Below are 15,442 nucleotides of genomic sequence, written 5' to 3'. Positions count from 1 at the left end.
TTATTACCCCAACAACAAATTTGTTTATGGGCTGCATATTTCACTTAACAAAAACTATAAACGTATTAAGTATTCCAAAAAAAAAAGTAAATAAATAACCAATTCCTTAGAATACATGTAGTATAAACAATCGTTAAAACATTTTGTAGTAAAAACAATTTTATTTTATAAAATTCCTTAGATAGTTGAACAACAAACGTGTAAAAATATTAAAATGTTTATTTTGTTCCCCTTCTAAATTTATTGTGTAAATTAAACGGAAATGCCTGGCGCATGATTCGTTATTAGCTCTTTCACTGATTTAATTTAAAAAAAATCTCAGATGATTTTTAATGGCATTTTATTTATATTATAGGTCAATATCTGCAAAATTTATATATCTTTCTATTTGGATATAAATAATAATTATAAACTCATGTGTTTAAATGAAGACATTAATCATCACTCAAGTATTTTGCGTGCTACATAAATACATTTAAAATTTTGTTGATTTTTAAGAAGGTTGGAAAGATGTTGTTAAATGTTTATCACTCACCTGATTTGGTGAGAAATATTTATTTTATGTGTTAAATTAAAAAAATAAACGTAAATCATCAGTTCTTTGTGTGCTCTTAAATTTTTTTAATTTATTTTTTTGCATATTTTCAAATATGAATGAACGTTTATTATGGCTTGATTAAGTGAATAAAAGTAAGTGATAGAGGCTCTGCCGTAGAACTATTTGAGGACCTTAACGTCGCACAGTGGAGCCTGCAGCACAACTGTGGTTGTAAAAATCAAAAATTTCATGTGCCCCTAAAAAATATTGAATAAACCTATTTTACAGGAAATTGTCCAACGATTTTAAATATGTTACAGTGTTGGTTCAGAAAATATAGTCCTTCAAAGTTAACCGATTTTCAGTGTTCAAAAAAATAGACAATTTTTAGGTAATTTGGTACGCTTTCAGATACAATATCTCGAAAACTAGGTTACGGATCGTCAGTCTTTTTTATTGTATTGATAGATTCATATTTACCAACTATCTATTTTTTCAATATTTCTCAACATTCATGGAAAACAAAAAAACTATAAATTAATATATTTGCCATATTTTCAGAATAAGTTCTTTGATTATTCCTTTACCTAATGCAAAAATTTCCTGCTGACCATCCTTGCCCCAGTTTTTGCAAGAGGTAAAATTTAAAAAAAAAACATGTTTCCAAAAATGTGTTGCATTATTGGGCAATTATGACATATAATCTTGAAAAAAGGAGGTATCTACCTTTTACGGAGCAATTTTTTACAAAAAAGTTCAAAATAAATTTAAAAATTTTTTTTAAATTATTTTGTGGATTAATTTTAAATCATAAAAGAAACATAAAAGTCAAAAATTTTTAAAAAATATTTTATTTTATTTCCCATAAAATTGATTTCTCAACAAATTTCAACTTTGCTAATTCATAAGAAGGCACCTGAAAGTCGTAGAACCCTTTTTAAACACTCATATAATAGGTTGATCAATTGCCTATCATATGCTTTTTAAATTTTTTGATTATTAAATTTGCAACGAAAAACACACAAATGGCTACATTGTGCTTCGTATAAAATACAGTACAAGCTCGATTTACGCAACTACCCATTTCAGCAAAACATCGATTTTCGCAATTCTATCTTATTAACGTAACCGTCTTTATAAGTTCATCTTTTTTTTTTTTGAATTAGCCGCCATGTGTGCAGTAAAGTTTTGCCAGTTTAGTAAAATGGTAAAATGGTTAATTACACGAGAGAACAACGCGTTATAATTCTTGAACAATAAATATATAATGAAAGTTTGGTGGCCGCAAATAAATATTAAAAACAAGTAAGGAAGTATGGTCGGGCTAAGTAAAAGAGCAAAAACATTTTTCTTTTAAAATTTCAATAATTTATATTTTTGAGTGATTTTCGGAAGTGGGCCTTATATGGGGACTATGTCTAATTATGGACCGATCACCATGAAATTAGGTCGTGTGATTTATGTCTATATTAAAGTTAAGTATGTTGAATTTTGTGTGTATACCAACATTTTTAATTTCAATTTATGCACGTTAAAGTGATTTTCGGAAGCGGGTCTATATGGGAGCTATGACTAATTATGGACCAATCGTAACAAAATTTGGTGACATGAATTTTGTGTGTATAAAACTTATTTGGAGCGGAATTTGTGGAGATACATATATAAATTAAACATTTATGACCGATAAAGTCCAATTTCGGGAGGACATTTGTATGGGGGCTAGGTGAAATAGTAGACCGATTTCAGCCAGTTTCAATAGGCTTGGTCGTTGAGCCGAAAAAATAACATGTACCAAATTTCATCTTCAAAATTGCGACCTGTACTCTGCGCACAAGGTTTACATGGACGGACATTGTTTAATCGACTCAGAAAGTGATTCTAAGTCGATCGGTATACTTTAAGGTGGGTGTTAGACTAATATTTTTGGGCGTTTCAAACATCTGCACAAACGCATTATACCCTCACCACTATGGTGGTGTAGGGTATAACTACTTTTGGTGAAACAAAATTTTGATGAAAAATAGATGAAAAATTCGAGCTATTGTTGTTGTACATCAGCATTTTGTGTGACGATTTTCTCGGTTTTAAATACCAAATTCAGTGTGATTGGACTAATGCTGCTCGTCCAAACACAAATCGTTCAAAATAGACTATCGGAGAGTTTGTGAAAGAACTGCAAATTTCAAGGAGCTCTTTACATCACACTCTCCCTGAAGCCAAAGCTCTATGTCAACAAGTCCACAATCACGACGGAGAACTTTAACATTTGGATTCCAAGCCAAAAGCAATGCTCATCTTTTGGGGCCAATAACGGGAACCGTGAAATAGCTCCCAAATGAAATAAATCCCAATGAAATAACTCCCATCAAACATTAAATAATTCCCTAACTTGAAAAATGAAATAACTACCAAAGGCTAAAATGAAATTACTCCCAATAATCGGCGGTTTAAAAATATTAGTCCCAAAAAAAAGCGAAATAACTCCCAATGAAATAAATCCCAATAGAAATGAAATAATTCCCAATCCGATGCAATTTATTTGTGTAATCTAACTCCCAATGAAATAAAGAACTACAAAAGTGAAATTATTCTTCGGTTAACAACAATTTTTTGCATTGCGGGCCTATGGCTTAGCGCAAAGTTTTCCTTTGCTGGGGTATATCAAAAACTGGCTTCGCTCAGAAATTTTTTTGGCATTGCCGGCGTTTGGTAGGTCGCTAAGGTTTTATCCTCTGGGGTGTATCAAAAACTGACTTCGCTCAGAAAAGGTTTTTTGTATTGACGGCCTTCGGCCGGCCATTAAGGTTTTCTCCTCTGGGGTGTATCAAAATCTGGCTTCGCTCAGAAAAGTTTTTTGCATTTCCGGACTTCGGCCGAGCGCTAAGGTTTAAGAAATCGTTACGACCTGACAAAGGCCGACAATGTAAAAAGAATCTATTCTGAGCAAATCCGGTTTTTGATACACCCCAGAGGAGAAAACTTTTGCGACCGTCCGTCCAAAGGCAATACAAAAAACTTTTCAGAGCGAAGCCAATTTTTGATACACCTCAGATGAGAAAACTTTAGGGCCAGGCCGAAGGCCGGCAATGCAAAACAAATTTTCTGAGTGATGCAAGTTTTTGATATTTATGGGTTCTGCTTTTGCAAAGTAGAATCCAATAAAAATTAAATAACTCCCAATACAGTGAAAGAACTCCTAATTCCCAAAATAAAATAAATCCGGACAAAAATTTCATTGGGAGTTATTGCATTGTGAAATAACTCCCAACAAAAAATTATGAAATAACTCCCTATGCTTTAAGAGTTGTTTCATAATGAAATAAGTTCTAATTGTTCTAATTTTTGTTCTAATTTTTGTATGAAAAATTTGTTGGGTGTTATTTAATTTTTTCGTGGGGAGTTATTTCACGGTACCCCAATAACGAATCAAGCCATTATCGGATACTCTGTTCCAAAGTGAAGCGTATCCCAGAGAGAGCGTTCTGTATCTATCGAAACAAATAGAAGTCGGGGCACGGTCTGGACTATTAATCGGGGAGTCAAAACTTCCCAAACACTTCATTCTAAATACTTTTTAACAGGTATTGCATAATGTAGCCGAGGGTTGTCGTGATGGAGTATTATGGTTTCATGTCTGGCCGCATATTCTGGGCATTTTTCGGGCAATAATCCCTTCCAATGAATCAGTTGAGTTCGGTATTGGTTCCATGTGAAGGTCTGGTTAGATTTCCGCAGATCATAAAAGATAGAAGCTTTTTAGTCTCACCAAATTCAGAGAATTAACTTAGCGCCATTGATATTTGGCTTTTGTGTCGGGCTTCACATACGATCTCTTATTTTTTGGGTTATCGCAATGGTTCCATTATTCATCGCAAATAATGATTCGGTACAAAAATGATTTTCTTTTATAGCGTTGAAGCAGCATTTCAGACATACAAAATCGTTTTTCCAGGTCTATCAGCCTCAATTCAGACTTTCCCTGCTTTTTGGATGAATCCTGCTGATTGCTGCTTGAGTAGCTTTCAATGATTTTGCAAGCTCTTGTTGAAATTGATAACAATATTCATGGAGTAATCAATATGATATGTATGTTCTCGTAGGCATAACTGTTACAATATTCTTCATGTTATATAAAGGTAAATACATATATTTTGCAACAGTATGTAATAAATAAGTATTGAAATGTGAGCCTACATCAACATGTACTCATTTATAGTATTAAATCTATTATTTGTTATTAATAAATTTGCTATAATTTTTTTCCAATACATTTGATTTATGAGTATGTTATTTTCTCATTAACCTTGAACTATATAGATATAAAATTAATAACAACTTTAAAAAACTATACTCTTTACACAATCTTCTAACAATGAAATCACTATCGCTATATCATTACAAACATTAACGCTTTGTAAAATTACAAACAACAACAAAAAATCGATCAAACGTTATAAACAAAAACACAAAAGAGATTAATCAAATTAAGCCAACATATGTTTAATACTGATACGAGTTAAAAAAAATAAAAATAAATTCTGAAATTAATTTCAAATTAAATACAAAAGAATGAATTTGTTTTCTATAAATTTACGCCTGATATGATATGAATTACATGTAAAAAATAAAAAATAGATAAAATTAATGTTGTAATGCAACAACGACCACAATAAACAAATAGTTTTCATTTGAATGACAAACTTCCCATTCGTTTGTAATTAAGTTGATGAAATATATAAAAACAAAAGAGAATATAGACCAGACGACAACAAACCAAAATATAAAATAAACTAAAATAACAACTCGAACAAAACCATAAATACTTAAGCTCCCACCCAAAGACACACACATAAAGCTAATATATGGACAAAAATATATGGACCGATATAAATTAAACTACTTTGGTTTTAATTCTAATTGTTAATCAAATAAAATAAATAAAAAAAAGTACAAAAGTTTCTGAGTATTACGAATGATAATATAAATTGTATTTAGACTTGTCCATATTTTGTTGTGCATTCTCTGTTACCCCCAAATAAATATTATGGAAAAACTACCAGACTCTCACTCACACATGCTGTTCTAGACACACAGATACACACTCTCAACCACTACGCACTCGATAAATTGACCTAGAAATTAAAATGCATTTTCTGTTGTATGTTTTTGTGTGTCTGACACATGTCAACCACAAATTGTCTCCCCTCCCAAAACCTCAATGAAATTGAGTGTGTGTGTGTGCAAACATTTTCGGTCCGTCTGACACTTTAGAACAAAATAGTATTTATTGCAATGAAAATTGTAAACCAGAAACCAACGCTGCCAACAAGTCGACCGATCTATTGTATGTGGTTTTTCTTTAATTAAAAAGATTTTCCATTTGTTTTTTTTATTTGTCTTTCTGGTTTGTGGTAATCGCCATCTAAGATTTCAAGAATTCGAAAGATTAGATAAAAGTGATCTGTTGGTTTTATTAGTACTAGTCAGCTAGATTAAATGTCTATTATATTAGAGATTCATAGAGTAAATTTGGAGTGTTTCTCAAATTTACCCAAGATTTGATGGAAATAGAAAATACAGATTTTTTTAATTGGATTTTTATAGGGTTATGTATGGAATAGCAAATCGGACAAATGGCCTCCACGGCATTGCTGGCACATACGTACTCTTTTGTATAAATTTTCCATGATTATTGTACATGAATGTGAATGAAATTCGTTGTTGTACCTTTGAATTCCCTCCTTACGACTGGTCATGTGCTTTTTAGCATAGATCTTCGATTTCAAATAACCCCATAAAATATAATCCTGTGATGCTAAATTACACGATCCAGCAGTTCTGTCAATTTCACCCAATTTTGGCAGAAAGAACTTTGGTCTCATTTTGTCTGATCGATCAACAGTCACTGATTGACCGGCTGGTTCAATTTGTCTAAAAAACATGTAAGAGAGTTATATGTGGCTTTGCCGAATCTTATATATTCTTCAATAAATTTTATTTTAAAATAAAAATTTTAACTTTTTTTAGGTAAATAAAATTTTTATTTAATTTTTTAAAAAAAAAAAATTTTCTTATTTTTTTTAATTTATTTAAATATGGAAAAAAAATTTTTTTGGTGAAAAAAAAATTCGGGTTAAAAAATATGTTTCCCGATTTTTACCCATTGTAGGTCCAACTTACTCTATACGTCTATACTTATATACGTCATTGCAAAGGACTTTAAAGTATCTATCATATTAGACATTGTTTATATTAATGACCTATTAATCCAGATATGGATCAACGAATCTTATATACCCTTCACCAAATTATACTTCAAAATAAAAATTTTAAAGTTTTTTAATTTTTTGTAAACATTTTTTTTCGAATTTTTTTTTTTATAAATTTTAAAAATAAAATTTTTTTTTAATTTTATTTTAATATTTAGCGAAAAAATTAATTCAGGTTAAAAAATATTTTTTCCGATTTGACCCATTGTAGGTCCAACTTACTATGGTCTTATATACGTCATTGCAAAGGTCTTTGAAATATCTATCATTAGTTATCCGTATTGTCTATATTAATCGCTTAGTAATCCAGTTATAGGTCAAAACTCGAGGTTGTCCTGGTTTTTTCCTTATATCTCAGCCGAATAAATTTTAAATAGCAACCGAGCCGGAAAAATTACGGAGATATTGGTGTATGAGTCGTGTATGTAAGTTATTTGGGGGCTTCGGAAAGCTGATTTCAACAGACAGATGGACTTGGCTTAATCGACTCCGCTATCTATAAGGATCCAGAATATATATACTTTATAGGGTCGGAAATGAAAAATGTAAAAATTACAAACGGAATGACAAACTTATAAACTGAATCAATTAAGTCTCCGTACAGATATACTCATAATATAAACTAGCTATTTATGGTCACTTTTCAATACATATTTAAAAATTTTTTTAATTAATTTTATAAAAAATCTTCTAAACTAGAAATCAACATAAAAAAACTACAAACATTTTCATTAAAAACATAAAAATTTACACAAATTCAATAATTGTACGAAAAGTATCACCAAAAAAGTCTCCGTACAGTTAACCGTTTTAAGGCAAGGAATCCCATATTAATCTTAATTGAATTTAATATGTGGTAGGTCCTCCTTTCTGAGTAATTGCAGCATTTTAATGGCTGTGCATGGAATGGACCAGCTTTGTTGTTGTCAGGGAATCTATTTTATACCACTCTTCCATTATAACGGCTTTTAGCTGATATTTACTCGCTATATTGTGCTGCCGAATCTTTCTTTCCAAGTGATCCCATAGATGCTCAATCGGGTTGAGATCAGGTGACTGAGCTGAGCGATTTAAGTGCTTAGGAACATTATAAATAAGACATTCCTTTACTAATCTAGAGGTGTGTTTGGGATCGTTGTCTTGTTGGAAACAATACAAACGTCCCAAGCCTAATTTTTCAGAACTTTGTTTTAAGTTTTCTTTTAATATATTAACGTATGCATATTTATCCATCGTGTTTTCAACAAAAATAAGATTTCCCACCCCAGATGAAGCCATGCAACCCCAAACAATAACGTTACCTCCTCCATGCTTTACGATCAGCGTCAAATGCTTCGGATTCATTTCAGTATTTGGCTTTCTCCATAACATTTCTCTTCCATCAGAACCAAAAACATTCAATTTACTTTCATCGCTAAAAATAACTCCAACCCAAAATAAAAAATCTTTATCAATATGCTCGATAGCGTAATCCAATCTCTTTTTCATTGAATTTCAAATACAAAAATTATTGAATAGATAATTTTCGTAATTGAAACACAAAAAATAACAAAAATGTGTTTTCACTTACGAAAATTATCTATTCAATAATTTTTGTATTTGAAATTGAACCAATAACGAAAATTGTATATTCAATTGACAAAATAATCAAATTCAAAACTCAAAATTCAATAGAAAATATCAAGAAATTTTGTTCAATATGGGATAAATGTTTGAATTGAAACGGTTTAAGAAATAGTTTTTTCTGTGTTGCCATTTATGGTTAAGTGTATAATCACATGTGGGATCTATGAACCACAAATGCGTATTATTTCAGCACAGATTCATTCTGATTTGTTGCCCGGGCATTCCCCGAAATATTTATTTAGAAATTTCTGTATTTTCAATATTATTTCAGTACAGATTCATTGTGATTTATTGCCAATTTCCCGATTGGGAACTCTAATTGTAAGATACATGAAATAAGTTACTGTTATGGTTTTTATAGGGATTATCGCTAATAAACATAACCCACATGGATTTTCCCCATAAAATCCCGCATTGACAAACTCTATTTAGCTAAGACACATTAAGCTAGTAGTGGGGACACAATTTTGAACTTGATTTGACAAGCGGTTTAAAGTATTTTGCTCATGTAGTAAATCAACTAATAGGATTATTGAATGTTTCACTTTACACCATTACTAATTAATTCCATAATACCAAAGAATTGCTGAATTCGATTAATTCAGTTTGTTGTAATTATTAATAAGGCTGACTAAGAAAAGATATTAAGTGATTAAAATTGAAAGGCTTACGCAAAGATTTCATGCAATACATTTAAATGAAAAGCTGTTGCATCTGCTTAAAAGTAGGATATGTCGTTTAATGCAAATAATCAGTTTAAAATAATATGTGAAATGGCGGAAAATGTTTGCGTTTAATTGATCTTACTCTTGACTTAAGCGAGCCAAAAATATTTTACTACTCTATAATGAATAGCTGAAAGATTTTTACAGACAATCTTTTGAGATCCCTACGAATTACTTTCAGTAATTCAGTAATTTCTGCTTCTTAATAAGAGATTAGAGATTTACCTTATTGTGTTACATCTCTGAATCCTTACATTCATTGCGGATCCAAAGAGACTTAATTTCACATTGCTAGACTTATTAGAACACATTAAGATTCAAAATGAAATCCAAAATTGTTAAATAACACTATCTAGGGGACCATTCTGATCAACGAAACGAGAGTGTTTCATGCTACAATTGTTATGTCCCATGTAATACAGCCTGTGAAAAAAGGCAGATGAGATATTGCTCTTAGCAACTTTCATCTTATTCCAATTCTGGCAGAAATAACACTGTAAGCATGTGACGATATCGCGTAACAGTAGCCACATTTTCCACGAAGTATATTCCAATGATGCCTTGATCAAACTGTGGCCACCTAATTTTAATTATTTTTAAAATATCGTTCAACAATAAAAATGCTTTGTCCACTCGTATAAAGACATTTCCTATATTTAATTTTAATTTATAAAACAATAATTTCAAGTTCATTTTAAATTAATTAAAAAAAAATACTAATACTACCTTTTGAATTAAATAAATTCCATAGACGTCATAAATTAACCCTTCTATTCCGTAAAAGCAACCCACAACCATGATTTCAAATAGTTAATTTTATTATTAGATTTTTATTTTACTTTTACTTGACCACTGATAACCTTTCTGTACAAGCAAAATGCTATGGCTTTTGTTGATTATTTTTTTAATAATAAAATCAAAGAAAAAAGAACAAAATTAATTACCTTTTGTTGGAAATACAAACATAATTGTGATTGTTGTCTACTCATACAACATTTATTTAAAAACTGATTTCTAGTATATTTCTTTCAATTTCAGAGTCAATGAACTCTTTTGCTTTAAACAAAATAAATGCAAAATATTTTTAATTTTTTTTCCACTCGTTTGTAGAGTAACATATAAAACTATTTTTTGTCTTTGTTTTTTTTTTTTGTTACTTTAGGGTTCAGTAACATACTTTCACATTTCAATTAAAATGCTGACAATTATGAAAATTGTATTTTAAGCGTTTTGAAAACCAAAAAATATAATAAATTATATAAAACGATGTTAAATTACAATTGACCGAAAAATGTTTCGGGTTAAAACAAAATGTTGTGTGGTTGCTGGTTTTATTGTTTAATTTTTTTTTTGTGATTGTTATGAAATTTAAGTACATAATAATAAAAAAATTATAATTAAAAAAAGTTTTTTTTATTATTTTTTAAATGAAATTTGCAAATTTTTTATAATATTCATCATATCGAGCCCTTAGCGCCAAATTATCTCAAGCGACAAAACACAAATTTTACAGGAGAAGGTTTTTTTTTGATTATTTTGAAATTTATACATAGAATTAAAAATGTTATGATGCGATATAATATAATTTCGTTCAAGCTATTTGTCTATTTTTCAAAAATATTTACAACTTTTGACAATTAAAAATTCATGGAATAGTTTATTGAAAAATATGACAAAAAATGTTTTTTATTGAATTTTTGCATAGATACAAATTTTTCGAATTGAAATCAAGTTTTTATTTTCAATAAAATTTACAGTTATGTCGATTTTTCTATTTAAAATGGAAAACTAAAAACGAATTTTGAAATTTATTATCAGCAATCCCGCAATTCCCAGAAAAGTGTTGAAAAATTCCGAAAATGGGAATTTTTAGTTTTTTGGCTATAATATTCATAACAGGGTCGGGGTTATCGTGACCCTTTACAAAGTAATTAGAAACATATTGGACAACCTAAAATCGGTTACTATATTTTGATATCGAATATGCGATTTGAGAATTTTTGCCCTTAAATTTTATTTTACATAAAAAATAGGTGTTTTTTGAAAGGACCTGGTGCCCTCGGTAACAATAATTTTGAAATTTGTTTTTCTTTAAAATATTTTATAAAAACTTAGCCTTCAGAAAGTAGAAATTCCTTATACATGCTCTTAGAAATTTTTTTTCGATAACTTAAAAAGAAAAAAAGTTATTTTTTCCCAAAAAATTAGCGAAAAATCGCCTTTTTAAATTTTTTTAAATTAAAATGCATATAACTTTGGAGTTAGTTATTATTTTTAAACAATTCTTTTTCTATTTGACACATACATGTGTTGTTAGTCCAATAAAGGAAAACCGGAGGAAATCGGGAAATATTTGGATACGCTGTTATCAAAAAACTGGAGTGGGGTGGGTAAAAATGTTGAAAATTTAATTTTCAAATGCGAATATATAAGAGATAATTGATAGCTACGACGAGGTTTTTTGTAGTGCTCAATGAGAAGATTCTACATGTATAATGTTTTTGTAATTGGAACCCAAACCAAGAAATAATATCGTTTTAAAAATGTAACATACACGAGGTGTCCTACTTTGAGGGCCCTTGGTCGCGCCCCCTGGTGGGTCCACGTTTAGAACTTAAACTCGACAATATTTATTCTTTGCGCAAGTGAAATTTCATTCAAACCAATCGATTGGTTGCAATCTAACCATTTAGAAGTTACAGATTTATTTCCCTCTTTTTATGCCCTAAACCACCATAGTGGGAAGGGTATTATGCGTTTGTGCAGATGTTTGTAACTCCCAAAAATATTAGTCTAACACCCACCTTAAAGTGTACCAATCGACTTAGAATCGCTTTCTGAGTCGATTAAACGATGTCCGTCCATCCGTCTGGTCGGCTGTCTGGCTGTCCATGTAAACCTTGTGCACAGAGTACAGGTCGCAATTTTCAAGATATTTCGATCAAATTTGGTACATATTATTTTTTCGGCCCAAGGACCAAGCCTATTGAAACTGGCTGAAATCTGGCCATTATTTCATATAGCCCCCATACAAATGTCCTTCCGAAATTGGACTTTATCGGTCATAAATGTTTAATTTATAAATGTATCTCCACAAATTGCGCTCCAAATAAGTTTTATATATACAAAATTCATGTCACCAAATTTTGTTACGATAGGTCCATAATTAGTCATAGCTCCCGCTTCCGAAAATCACTTTAACGTTCATAAATCGCTTAAAAATGTTGGTATACTCACAAAATTCAACATAATAAACTTCATATAGACACAAATCGCACGACCTAATTTCATGGTGATCGGTCCATAATTGGTCATAAGGTCCACTTCCGAAAATCACTCAAAAATATAAATTACTGAAATTTTAAAAGAAAAATGTTTTTGCTCTTTTACTTAGTGTAGGGTATTATCAAGCCCGACCATACTTTCTTACTTGTTTTTCTATACCACGATAAAATTTCTTTACTGTAAAATATAAACTTGACTTACGATAAAATCTTACCCCCTATATTTTTGAAGTTATTAACAATTTTGATATTCTAAGAACACTAAAACATCAGTCGGTCGATAAAATTGTAATTTCTGCAATAAAAAAATAATAAAAAATGTCGCTTACGATAATTTGGCGCTAAGGGCTCGATATTATAACAAGTTTTTGAGGAGTTGTGGAAATTTTTACAAAAAGAAACTTCATAATTAAGCAGTTACGATTTTTAACTCGTATGTGCTTTTTGTAGTACAGAGAGAAATTAATGGATTACTTTATTCATCCTAGGTAATCTAGGGTGAAGGCAATTGCCACTTAATTGTCCCCAAGTAATCTAATGTGTAGTCACATTTATACTTTGAATAAATTTATATTGTACAAATGTTTAGTTTGGGACATTCACCAATAACTGCTGGAAATAGTGTTGAATTTATATATTTTTTTGGTAAATGAGTTCGTCATCTGATAGATACAACATAAACCTTGCCTTTTTTTTGAAGCTTGCTAAGGATTTCAAAATCTTATTACTTTTATTCAGGGGATCAGCTTAGTTTAGGTTATTTTTTCCTTCAACTTTTTAGCCATCTTTTACCTGAACTGGTAACAAATATAAAGTAACTAAAAATGAATTCAATTTTAATATTTTCCTAATCTAAATTTCGTTGCTTTTAATTAAATTTTTATTGAATTTTTTTTTTATTTTTCTTTTTCTCTCTCTCCTTACAGTTTTTAACACCATCTGACAGGAAAAACCAGAGTGTTTTAATGATACATTGAAATTTATGTCTTAAAAAAGGTAATTAAATTTGTATACATACATATGTGTTTTGTGTTCACTTTTACGATATTGATAATCAACATTTACACTTTAATACTCGTACACTCGTGAAAATAATTAAATTTAAAGAAAGACACCAACTCTGAACACCTTTTAAAAAGTAATTTCTCTTCATTAAATCATCATCAACAACATCACTAAAATGCAAAATTGTTAAAAAAAAAACTGTAAGAAAAACAAACAAAACAATCTATCTATTTATCTAGCTATCTTTATATTTAGCTTTGTTTGAACTTATTTAGTCACGATTTTGGTTTTTTGTTTTTAGCAACTTTTTTTTTTCAACATTCAAAAAATTGATCACGCCACATACTCATTCACTCATTCACTCACATGGCTGGCGATCGTTATAAAAGTGTAAAGTCAAAAACCAAAAAAAAAACCTTAAACAAAAAACTATATACTCTAACATCTAAATTGTTTTTGAACCGTATAGGAAAAAATACAACAACATCACCAAACCAGTCCTACACATTTCTTACTTTTAAACAAAAATCGATTGCCACTGTAGAAACAAAGCAAAAAACTGAAAAAAATAAAAAAAAAATACTTTGAAAACATGTGAAATTCACGTTAAAAAATAAAATCACCAGCCAGAAAATGTCTGAAAAAAAACCTTCACATCTGAGAAAGAAATGTTAAAAAAAACCGATTTGAAAGAAACAAGTTTTTTATATATATTTTTTTACCGGCCGGCGCTTTTGGCAAACTTTGTTTTTTTTGTTTGCTATATATTTTTTAAATGCAATAACAACTATAAACTTGATTTTGTTTTCTTCGAATAAAAAAAAAGAGTAACAGCAAAAAGCTTTTGTGAAATAATTATTTATTTTGTTGTACCCTATCTATGTGTCATTAGTTTTCTAACTGAAAGTGAATTTAATCAGATGTGGGTTGATCATGAAAATAATGAACAAACAAATACACACCATTTGAATCAGAAAGTTAAAATTATCGTTGAATGAAATTGTTTCAACTTTAGCAAAGAAGAAATTTCGAGTTTTCTGCACAGCTTAAATAATTTTAAATAAGGAACTACACATGTTTCCACATTGTTCTCCGTCCTTTAAAAAGCAAATGCTGATAATTTTATGGAAATCGAATAACGTTTTGAAATTTCAATATTTTCATAAAAAAATCATTCAACAATTAAAAGTGTTATATTCGGCTGTGCCGAATCTTTTGTACCCACCATCAATATGTGACAATCAAATATTTTTCTGATATAGGGTATAAGATCCTCAAAATTTTTGTGAGGATCGGTACATAATTGAACCTACTATGTACCGATCCTCACAAAAATTGGTAGACTTGTTTTTATCCAATTTCATTTCAATATTAATTACACTGTCCAACAAATTGTGACTTTTTGATTGGAACAGAATAGCGACCCTATAATTCTGAAAGGGCATGTTCAGTAGATAATTTTTGTAGAATAAACTTGTAGTCCACCTGGTCTGAATTTTTTTTATAGTAAAAAATACGACCATTTTTTCATGTTCCAAACTTGGATGCGTGTAACTTTTTATAGGGATGTTATTATACCCTACACCACCATAGTGGGGAGGGTATAATACGTTTGTGCAGATGTTTGTAACGCCCAAAAATATTAGTCTAACACCCACCTTAAAGTATACCGATCGACTTAGAATCACTTTCTGAGTCGATTAAACGATGTCCGTCCGTCCGTCTGGTCGGCTGGCTGTCCATGTAAACCTTGTGCGCAGAGTACAGGTCGCAATTTTGAAGATATTTCGATGAAATTTGGTACATATTATTTTTTCCGCTCAAGGACCAAGCCTATTGAAACTGGCTGAAATCGGTCCATTATTTCACCTAGACTCCATACAAATGTCCTCCCGAAATTGGACTTTATCGGTCATAAATATTTAATTTATATATGTATCTCCACAAATTCCGCTCAAAATAAGTTTTATATACAAAAAATTCATGTCACCAAAT

General features: G+C 30.1%; 1 protein-coding gene across 2 annotated transcripts in view; it reads left to right on the top strand.

Annotated features, from left to right (window-relative positions):
- Positions 1–15,442, top strand: part of wdp (windpipe) — a 109,043-nt gene that overhangs the window by 35,705 nt on the left and 57,896 nt on the right. For both annotated transcript variants that reach the window (XM_065511070.1, XM_065511071.1), the window contains exon 4: positions 13,369–13,438. The gene's annotated coding sequence lies outside the window, so the exon portion shown is untranslated. The remainder of the gene's footprint in view (positions 1–13,368; positions 13,439–15,442) is intronic.

Source organism: Calliphora vicina, chromosome 5 (assembly GCF_958450345.1).
Source record: "Calliphora vicina chromosome 5, idCalVici1.1, whole genome shotgun sequence".
Classification (NCBI taxonomy): Eukaryota; Metazoa; Arthropoda; class Insecta; order Diptera; family Calliphoridae; genus Calliphora; species Calliphora vicina.
This window is presented reverse-complemented; position numbering and strand designations above follow the sequence as displayed.